General features: G+C 35.6%; 1 non-coding gene across 1 annotated transcript; it reads left to right on the top strand.

Annotated features, from left to right (window-relative positions):
• The first annotated feature begins 11142 nt into the window (after positions 1–11142).
• LOC121209184 (small nucleolar RNA R71) lies at positions 11143–11250 on the top strand. Its single transcript, XR_005904301.1, has one exon. It is a non-coding gene; the product is annotated as a small nucleolar RNA R71 (small nucleolar RNA).
• The last annotated feature ends 469 nt before the right edge of the window (positions 11251–11719 follow it).

The following is an 11719-nucleotide window of genomic DNA, read 5'->3' as shown; positions in this document are numbered from 1 at the left end:
TAATAAATTGGCCCAAAGGAAGATTTATTGTTTGACATATTCTTATTGTCAATGTTTGATTACTACAAAAAGATATCACTTACAAGTTAATATTTTTTCCAAAGATGAAATATTAATGGAGTGTGCGATATCTTAAGATGAGGTTCACCTTTATTCAAATTATTTTGGTTTAAATTTGAAGTCTTATGTGAGGTTGTTTATGGTTTAAGATTTATTCAACTAGTATTATATTTACCAACATCATTGTATGCTATTTTGGGATAAATATATATACATATATATACTATTATCTTTTAATTTGATTGAAAGATGAAATTAAAAGAAATATTTTGGAACAAACAAATTTAGAATTTGGCTTTAGGTTTTAATTGAGGATGTCTAATATTTTTAAATATATTAGTTGAAACAAAATGCCGCCAAAGTGACCTCTTTTGTATAGATTAATTTATTTAAAATATCAAGATGATTATATGTTTTTGTGATTCATGCGTTTATTAATTGACTCAAAGGTAAGTTAATATTTGGCAGAATTACAACGACATCTGTGGTGATAAATGTGTGACAATTATATGGTATTTTATGTGAGCAATAAGTTAGTCCAAAGATTAATTCATTGTTTGACTTAGTTTATTGTCAATGTTTGATTGCTACAACAAGAGTACCCCTTACTGTTAATATTACTGTCCAAAGACTTGATATTATTGTAGCGTTTGGTATATTGAGATGGGATTAGCCATTATCTTGAATTTATTGTTTACTTACGAATATTGATGTGAGCTTATTTTTTGTTCTATATTCAACTAATTCATCTTCTACTGCCACAATATCTACTAATATAAATTCTATACCCATGCTTAATGAGACTAATTTCAATGAATGGAAAAGGCACTTACTTATAGTGTTTGGTTGTATGAACATAGACATTGTACTAAGGGAAGAACAACCCGCACCTCTCACTACGGAAAACACCCCTTGTGTTAAAAGGGATTTTGAGAGGTGGGATCGTTCAAATTGCATGAGTCTAATGATCATGAAGTACAACATTTCAGAAGCCTTTAAGGGGCAAAGAATCAAAAAGATTACTCAGGCCAAAGTTTCCTTGACGAAATTGAGAAACGTTTTGCTAAAAACGATAATGTTGAAATGACATCACTTCTGACTTCTTTGATGTCTATAAAGTATAAGGTCAATGAAATTCTGAGCTATCTAAGGGCTATGAGTTTTATGATCCCACAATTAGGAATATTTTTGAGACGATATGTAACACCCCAAACCCGGCCTAGACGTTATGACCGAATCCGACGTGCCACATCAAAACGTTAAAACTTTTTTTTCATTCTAAGTCCAGAAAATCGTACTTGATGTTCAAAGGATTAATTCATTAAGGGTTAAAGTGAATGGAAGCTGTGCACCAGGTAGGAAACCGGAAAAGAGGAGGTGAGTCCATCGGACTGCTTAAGTACCAAGCTCTTTCGGATCCAATCCTAGACATGCACACCGCCATTGCCACACTCTAACATCGCGTATATTTTTAGGTTACCATTGTAATTATGTCTATTTTAGAATAAAACATATTTAAATTTGGAAAACGTTATCATAGCAGAAGCCTTGTTTGTAATCGTGTTACTTTGAAATCAGTTTTTGTTTTTGGAAAACGAACCCTAGATCTAGCCTATTTTGATAGTTAATATAATTTAAGATCATCATGATAAGTTATAAATCAAAACCCAAAAAAAATAATCATAAGCGGCCTTATTACATAACAAAACCCAAATCATCAAAGTAAAGAAAATTGAAGTCCAAATCACTAGAAGAAATCCATATTGCAGAACGAGTGGCCACTCCGAATCCCTCGCGGCTCCAAGCCCACTATGGTTGGGGATTACCTGCATGGATGAAAATAGGGGATGAGTTTGGGGAAACTCAGTGTGTAAAATTAACCCAACCATAGCCCATATCAGTTCAAACCACAGAAACATAATAAATTGGCCTTAGCCCAGAACAGAATACAGAATTAAGCCCATAGGTCCATAACAGATCAGATCAGATATTTCATGTATATGCAAAACCCAACCCATAACCAACCACATACACCCCCTTACCAACCTTTCACCATGTGGGGAGACTACTCGACCCACCCAACCGCTACACACCTCAGAAATATGCAGCATGGCTGCTAGAACAGATAATGTGACAGAGTCACCAGATACAGATAATCGTGGCAGAGCCACCAGAATAGATATATGGGGCAGAGCCACTAGATCAGATAATTTGTGGCATAGCCACCAGGACGCTTCCTTCATAATATAACCCATGTCCCCATGCAACAAATATTCATTCATGGCATACATCATACAGATTTAAGTCAACATGCTTTTCAGACAAAATTAACCCTAGGGGCATATTGGTCATTTACACCTAAGGGTATCATGGTAATTTTCCATACATAAGGGTATTGTAGTAATTTAGCTAATTTTAGGGTTTTCATGCATATCCTATCCATTTACGTACTATCAGAATACTTACTGTGCATACTTACCAAATTGAGCCCGTTGGCCCATGAACCCGATTTTTGGCCCATTAAGCCCAAGTTATCAAAATGCACGAAATTGCACGTACTGCAGTTTATTACCTTCAAAATAGCAAACATACAAAGCCAACTATCTTACGAGCATTCGCACACTCGTAAATTCCCAAAATACCAACTTTCCGGCATTTCGGCATTTCGACTTTTGTGATCTAGTCTATGAGAGGGTGTCAGTTACACACCTGTTTTATGACGATTCGCTGACGAGATCCACGCACTAACTGCCTACAATTATAATACTACCATGTTAATATTACTACCGAAATGAACTACATATTAACTTCTTACCATATTCGGCCAACAACACCTTAGGCCTTAGCGTTCCTACCTTTGCCGAAAATAGCGTCTCAATCCAGATCCGTTCGCTCCACTTGTCCAAGCCCTTGATCAACAGCCTCTTAATCACACTATTACCAAAATAATACTATTATCACAACCCCTTAGGGCTACAAGTCCAAAAACGACAACCTCCCTAACTTTTTAGGGATTCCGACTTTTCTTAAAATATGAAAGATAGACTAAGTTGGAAAGACTTACCACCGATTCTTTCAGTCAACATTCCCCCTTAGTTCCTACTTGATTCTGATGCAATTCTAAGCCCTCAAACGATAACAAAAGTCGAGCCTTCAGTGATCTCAGTATTCGGCTATGTCCCTAGGATAGTGTAGAAGTTTCAGCTTTTTGCAAAAGTGTAGAGAAAGATAAAATATGAGGGTTTTTACTTGTGGTATTGTCGACAGAAACCTGGGGTTTAGAGGTTGAGAGAATTGGCCAAAGATGATGAGAAAAATAAGAGATTTGGCTAGGGAAAAATCGGTACAAAAGGAGTCAAGTTTTCAGGATTTCGGGATTTGAGGCAATCGGCTATAGTCTTAAAAATAATGGAAGAAAGGTGGTATAGAGTAGGGTGGCTGAAGGATTCAGCTCTGGGGAAAAGAAGAAGAAAAGAATAAGTGGATGGAGAGAAGAGAAAAAGAAAAGAAGAGGAGAATAGTCAGGAAACAACATCACTTACCACTAATGCCGAATTTATACTAACACTAACCCTAGCCGAAATTTGCCCCCCTTAAGCATCCCTTGGACGGCCAACTCTTGCTCTTCAAGAGTCCACCATTCGGCCAACACAGTTCACCCTAATCAGCTCCTAAATCCTCTCCCTGATCAGCTCCTAAATCCTCTCCCTTATCAGCTCCTAAATCTTCTCTAGACAGACTTTCACTTCAGTTCCACTGCTTACCTTTTCTGTACATAAAAATTAATATCATTAATTTGCTTACCTTGTGACTCAAACCTTAGCCCTCCTTGGTCATCCACACGCCACCTCTAAAGCCCCTAAGTGGCGTCACATGCCAACTTACCACAGGCTTCCTTGTGTCCTCTTTTACCCAGTTAATACTTAAAAGCCCAGTTAACGAGAACCCCTTTTTCCCTATGGATTAAAATCACCTAAAATTACTGGATTTTAACCTAAGCTTGGGCCTTCTAGAGGCCCCCTATCATAATTAAATCTTCATCAAGTAGACAGAACACAAAATTTTAAAATTTACCAATCATTCACAGAATTCCCGAAAATTGGGGCGTTACACGAGAATTGCAACATTCTTTGAGGATGTTGACTTTGAGGGGAGAAATAAGGTTAGAGACATTGCTTTTGAGGAGGAATTGGATTCTAACTCAGTTCCTACTATCACTTTTGATGATGTTTAGGTTCTCATACCTATTATTGATTAAGAAGTGAATCTAGAATCTCAATAAGACAATGTTGAACAACTCATTATGTAAGATGAGGTAATTGTTCCAGAAGAACAAACTCAACAACCTCAAGAATGAATGCCATTAAAAAGGTTCACTAGAGAAATGGTTATAATGGCTTTGTGGAATATTTTTACATTAAGCTACATCAGATGAATATTAAGTTAATGGTTTCTCAATGGTAACATTGATCATACATTTATATGGTGCAGTTAGAAAGCTTTGTGTCTAATGATGCAAAGTTAATGATTTGCAAAGAACTTCATCTATGGGCTTAAGCAAACTTCTCGTCAATAATATTACAAATTTTACCAAATGATTATCTCATTCAGTTTAGAGATAAATTTTATTGATAATCGTATATACCATAAATTTAGTGGGAGTAAGGTTCTATATTTGGTTTTATATGTTAATGACATACTACTTGTCAATAATAAGTATAGTCTCAATCAATGTCCTAAGAATGATTTTGAGATTACAAAAATGCATTATATATATTTTTTACATTTTAGTAGTAGAAAGTCTAATGTATGTTCAAGTTTGTATACATTGGAATATTGTGTACACTATTGGGATGTTAGGCAGATATTTTAAGCAACCCTAGTTTGAACCATTGGATAGCATCCAAAAAGGTTATAAGGTATTTTCAGAGAACAAAATATTACATGCTCACATATCAGAGTCTAATCAGTTAGAGATCATTAGGTATACAGACTCTGATTTTGATGGAATATGGATACAAGATTTTGTCACTAAGGTGCAAATTGTGAAAACAAATTGCAGTATTTTATTCCAATAGCAACAGGAGCACATCAAAGTCAAAACACATAGACTTTAAGTTCCTGATTGTTAAAGTAAAAGTTTAGAGTGGTTAGGTGCCTATAAAGCATATTAGGACAAACTCCATGATTGCGGATCCACTTACAAAGAAACTACACCTAAGGTTTTATAAGAGCACATTGGTCATATGAGTGTAATGTCATTTAAAGGATATTTGGTTTTAGTGAGAGTTTGTATTTTTTAAAAGCTTTTATGTTATAGACACATTTTCAGTTTAAAGATATTAATTTTATTTTCTGCAAAAATAAAGTTTATTTGGTTTATTCACACTCTGGTTTTGGTAAGGTTTGATCTCCCTAGGGAGGACCAGTTGGAAATAGACATATTTAGATCATATTGCATGTAATTTCCATGCTACACATCCATACTTGATCTATATCGTTTGGTTGTGTTAATATACGTGATCATGGATGGATTTAGTTATGATATATGTAACAAAAGTCACCTTGGTCTTATTGATGTGCGTGATAAGTTTTATATTTATGATTGATCGTTCTTGAAAACTAACTATTATCACGATAAAAGCAAGTGCACCTATCAAATAGTAGTATAGCTTATAACAAGATCGGAATGTCGAACCCACAGGAACTAAAAGTACTCGTATTAGCCTTCTTTTTATTATCTAGCCTAAAAATAAGGGGATTTGCTTTATCTAAACTAATTAACTAAACTAAGAATGCACAAGAAGTAAATTGGGGAAATAATTTTGGGAAAACTGATTTATTTGGACAATACCCAAGGGAAAATCCACCTAGACTTCACTATTATTTGACTCTAAATTAGATGATTTATTCACTTGACTCGATCCGTAGAAATCCCTAATTTATATTATTATCTCTCTCGAGACTAACAACGTCTAACCCTAGGTTGATTAATTGAAATCTCTTTCTAATTTAAACCCTTAGTGTTGCATTAACTCGATCTATGGATTCCCTTACTAGGTTTGACCCTAATCTGGCAGATTTATGTCGCCCTATGTCTAGGGATGCAATCAAATCCGCTTAATTATGCTAGATCTATTCTTAGACGGGGACTTTTGCTCCTCTAAATAAGCACATCAATACTTGAATCAATATCTTGGAATATTAAAACAAGAATTAAGAACACATAATTAAGAACAAATCAAGTATTTACAATATAATTCAGAAAATAATAACAAGATCCGTCTTAGGTTTCATCCCCCTTAGGTATTTAGGGGATTTAGTTCGTATGTGTAAAAGAAAACATCTCACAAGAATAATAATAACAAAACATAAAGAAAATCCAAAAACCCCTGAAGGAAATTGAAGGGAGATCTTCAGTCTTGAAGGAGAATCCAGCTTCTGAGATGGATCAATCGGTTTTCTTTGAGTAATTCCTTTCCTCCTACTCCCTGTCTCCCCCTTAATCCTCATCTAGGGTGTTTATATAGGCTTTAGAATGCCTCAAAACCCTCAAAAGTGCTCTTTTCCGAATAGAATTAGACTTGGGCTCGACAGGGACACGGTCGTGTACCACGCCCGTGTGCAAGTGCTTCAAACTGTGTTAGAGTCTATCAAATAGACACGGTCATGTGGTCTACCCGTATGAGGAAGTCCAGGCAGTGTTGATTTCTCACGTTGACCCATTTTCTCCGTTTTTGGCCCGTTTCTCGCTCTTTTTACTCTCCTATGCTCACCTAATTATAAGACATGAAATTAAAGGATTAGGAGTATCAAATTCCACAAATCTAATGATAATTCATCCAAAAATATGCTAAGCATGGGATAAAAATATGTATAAATTGCGACTTATCAAATACCCCCACACTTAAGCGTTTGCTTGTCCTCAAGCAAAATCCTCAACTCACAACCAAAATAAATTCTTCTCAACTTATAATTCTCATTAATAATGGCTCAAAATAATCCACAAGTAGTCATGCATTGAAAATTTAAGTAAGAGAACATTAAAGTTTCAAATAGTCAAAGTTGAGCATTTTAATCATAAAATTATAAGCATCCCCCTTTATCTAAGTAATTATCTTTGATTCCAAATTGATGATGGTTGAAATCCTCACTAAAGGTTCACTCAAGTCACTCGATGTGTTTAAGGTTCAAATTATGTACTCATTAGTCAAACATGAAGAGTTATTACCATAGGCTTGCAAGAAAATCAAATCTCCACCACTATAAATGAGATGATACACAAATCAAAAGGTCTTTGAAGGGTTGTAATAGAGCTTTTGGTTAAAGGTATGGATAAAGGCTGAAAAAGAAACGGTTAGAATCGAGATTAACTTGATAAATCACCTAATTAGAAAAAAAAACTAACATCAATTGAATAAACATGAGCTTCATCTCAGAATATGAAATTAAATACTTAAGCTCAAAAACAAAGAATTACTACTAATATGTATGTATATATGTTTTTTTTAAGAACAAGCATAAATGTGGAAAGTACATAATAAGAAATAATTCAGGGACTAAAAAGAACGAACCTAGCTAGGTAATAATTCAAATTAAATCTCGATAAAAAGGGAGTTAATAATCATGGGAAAAATTCTTAATGAATTAAAAAGGGTTAAGTTATGGGTTAAAATTTAGGTAAATTAAAAAAAATAGTTTGTTAAGCTTAAAGGGGTTCACTAAGGGTCAATCGTAAGGTAGGCTTTTTATGAGGAGAAAAAAAGGGTTAAAACCTAAATGCCTTTATCATTTTAGTATATCAAATCAATGGTGTGGTCTTGACATGTATAATCGATGCAAGTTCTAGAATAACAAATCAATGTTGACACACTCCTGAACAATAAAATTAGTGAGCAAGAAGAATATATGCTCTAAAAGGCTCAAAATCTCACAGAAATTGTAGATATTTGATGTCAATCCTGTAAATTCATAACTTCAAGATAATACCTCAATTCAAGGAAACAACCTAGTAATTTTAATTCTCAAAAGTTTCAACTAATCATACTCAATTCTTTAATGTCTTAATATTTAAACAATCAATGCACAGTTACCTATGATTTAATTTAGAACATATCAATAAGAATCATAAATCAATCAAAATTTACTCCAATAATGATATGAGAAAATTATTTGAGAGCAAGATAAAAAATTCAGGGATTTTCTGATAATCATATAAATGACCTCCCCACACTTAAGATGTACATTGTCCTCAATGTACAAAGATATATAATATCAATATAAAGATAATATCAAAAGAGGGAGAGAAGCGAAACTGCCCTGAAATTGTGGATGAAATCCTTGGATTAGCGAGAGTGAGAATTATAGGTAAAGCTTATGAAAGGCATAATTCTGAGAAAGTAAACACCACTGTGAAAGAGAATTAAGGGATAATTCGATAATAACCGTAAGGATAAACATATTTTGAAATATAACACAGAAGTCTTCAAAAATAAATAAGAGACAATGGAATTTTAAATAAAAATAAAAATAATAGTAAAATAAGCAAGCCCGTGTGCCCTTATTTCAGCCCGTGTGTTTCGTGGTTTTCAATTTTAGGCGTGTCCAGAATTTGCCCACGTCCGTGTTCTTTGGGCCTGTTGGTGCACACGGTCATGTCGCACGGTCGTGTCTTGCTTTGTTCGCTTCTCCCACGCCCATGTATATATGCGCATATCGGTGTTATTTTGACAGTTTCAACCACGGATGGTGGGTACGTGCGTGTTACACGCTCGTGTTAACTTGGCAGGATTGCCCACGGCCATGTCGCACAGCCGTGGCAACTTATTGAATTCCATGTTTGGGGAAAATTTTGCTCTGTTTTCACACGGCCATATCGCACGGCCGTGTCGCTGCCCATGGTATGAGCACGGCCTAAGGCACTCCCGTGTGCTTGGCTGTGTGGATTTGGATAACCTGTGTTCAAGGGCTCAGTTTATTATTTAGATCTTAAAAACTAAAATTTAAAGAAATCACACTGTTAGTGCTCGGTTGTCTCCCGATAAACGCTTATTTATAGTCTAAGTTTGACTTACCTCAATTTCGTGTGATTACGGTGGATTGTGGAGTTGAAACTCCTCACTTCTGCTATCAATTTTATCAAAATAACGTTTGACTCGAGTATTATTTACCTTAAAGTTTTCGAATATAGTATGTGTTACCTTGACTGTACCATGTGAGAAGATGTTCATTACCGTGAAAGGAGTCGCTCTGTCCGTATTGTGCTCTAAAGTAGCAATTTGGGGGTCATTTTCATCTAACAATACTTTGTCCCCAACTTTAATTTGATTTGTTTCATCCCTATGCTCATCGTGGTGTCGCTTCGATTTTTCATGTGCTTTTGGTTTCTCCTTAACAGGTGTTCGCCATTCATCTAGTCCATCGATCTGAAGTCTTCGTTCTTCGTGAGTCGGCCTATTTTCGTGGCATGGGTTAGGCTCTATCACGTTCTTCCTAAGGGGCTCCTGCAAAGAAGTTTGAGTTGTAACGTTATTTAAATTAACCGAACTTAAAAAATCAACTCGGATGCTAGATATTTTAGCAGAATCACGAGCTTAAAGAGTGATCGTGTCATCACCTACACGTAGTGTCAATTCTCCTGTGCCAACGTCAATAATAGTTCTAACAGTTGCTAAAAAGGACCTTCCTAAAATTAAGGGCACGTTACTATCCTCTTCTATGTCTAGAACAATAAAATCAATTGGGAATATAAATTTGTCAATTTTAACAAGTACATCTTCAATGATACCCCTAGGAAATCTGATTGTTTTATCTGCCAATTGAATGCTCATCCTAGTTTTTTTGGGTTTCCCAAGACTTAGTTGTTTAAATGTTTTATAGGGCATGACATTAATACTAGCCTCTAAATCAGCCAAAGCATTTTTAACGTTCAAACTACCAATTAAACAAGGAATCGTAAAACTCCCTGGATCTTTTAACTTGTTGGGTAACTTATTTTGTAGAATGGCTGAGCAAACTGCATTCAACTCTACATACAACACCTCATCCAACTTCTGCTTATTTGCTAAAAGCTCCTTTAAAAATTTAACGGCGTTTGGCATTTGTGAAAGAAATTCAATAAACGGTAAGTTAATGTGTAATTTCTTTAATAATTTAAGGAATTTACCAAATTGTTTGTCCATGTGGACTTTTCTTGTCGCATTGGGGTATGGCACTCGAGGTTTGTATTCTCTACTTACCAGTTTTTTCTCATTGTGGTCCACCTCATCCTTACCTTTACTTACCACAATTCCTTGCCTCGGTTCTGGTTCAAGTTTAACTAACCCTTCTTTATCTCGAACGGTGATCGCATTAAGATGTTCCTTTGGGTTGGATTCAGTGTTACTCAGTAAGCTACCTTGTGGTTATTCAGAAATCAGTTTAGCAAGCTGGCCTATCTGAGTTTCAAGCTCTTGGATTGATGCTTGTTGATTCTTAAGTGCTGTTTCGGTATTCTAAAAACGAGTTTCTGACACCAAGATTAATTTCATTAGCATCTCTTGAAGGTTCGGCTTCTTTTCCTATTGGTAAGGTGGTTGTTGAAAACCTGGGGGATGTTGTGGCCTTTGATTTTCTTGGCCACCCCACGAGAAGTTGAGATGGTTCCTCCAACCTGCATTATAAGTGTTACTGTATGGGTTATTTTGAGGTCTGGAATTATTGTTACCCATATATTGAACTTGCTCCTCCTTGGTGATAGGGTTGAAGGATTGATATTCTACGTGTACTCCTCCTCCATTTGAATTACACCTCATCACTGGATGTACCTGAGTAGAACCATACAAACCGTCAATCATTTTATTTAAAAGTTCTACCTGGTTAGATAGCATAGTAACTGGGTCGAGGTTGAAAACACCGGTTACTTTTGTTGGCTTTGTTCTCATGACTTGCCATTGATAGTTATTCAATGACATCTCTTCAATAAATTTGTAAGCCTTTTCAGGTGTTTTGTTGTTCAAAGTTCCACCAGCAGCTGCTTCGATAAGTTACCTTGTTGAGGGGTTCACACCGTTGTAAAAAGTTTGAACATGCAGCCATAGAGGTAACCCATGGTGAGGGCACCTTCTCAATAGGTCCTTTGTATCTCTCCCATGAATTATAAAGAGTTTCTAGATCCATCTGCACAAAAGAAGAAATATCATTCCTTAATTTAGCTGTTTTAGTCGGCGAAAAGTATTTAAGCAAAAATTTTTCGGTCATTTGTTCCCAAGTGATGATCGATCCTCGTGGTAACGAGTTCAACCACTGTTTAGCTTTATTCCTCAATGAAAAGGGAAATAACCGAAGGCGAATGACATCGTCAGAAACGCCATTGATCTTAAAGGCGTCGCAGAATTCCAGAAAATTTGCCAAATGAGTGTTTGGATCCTCGTCCTGCAAACCATCAAACTAAACAAACTGTTGTATCATTTGAATCGTGTTAAGTTTCAGTTTAAAATTATTTGCAACAATAGCAGGTCTAACTATACTCGATTTAGCTCCTGTTAAACTAGGTTTAGCATAATCATACATAGTGCGAGGAACAGGATTCTGATTTATTGGATCTGCGGCAACAATAAGAGTTAGCTAATTATTCTGATTTTCAGCCATCCCCTTGGTTGTAGTTTGACTATCGTCCTCT

This window comes from Gossypium hirsutum, chromosome A10 (genome assembly GCF_007990345.1).
Source record: "Gossypium hirsutum isolate 1008001.06 chromosome A10, Gossypium_hirsutum_v2.1, whole genome shotgun sequence".
NCBI classification, from domain to species: Eukaryota; Viridiplantae; Streptophyta; class Magnoliopsida; order Malvales; family Malvaceae; genus Gossypium; species Gossypium hirsutum.
Note: the sequence above shows the minus strand (reverse complement) of the source record. Positions and strands in the feature narration are given on the sequence as shown.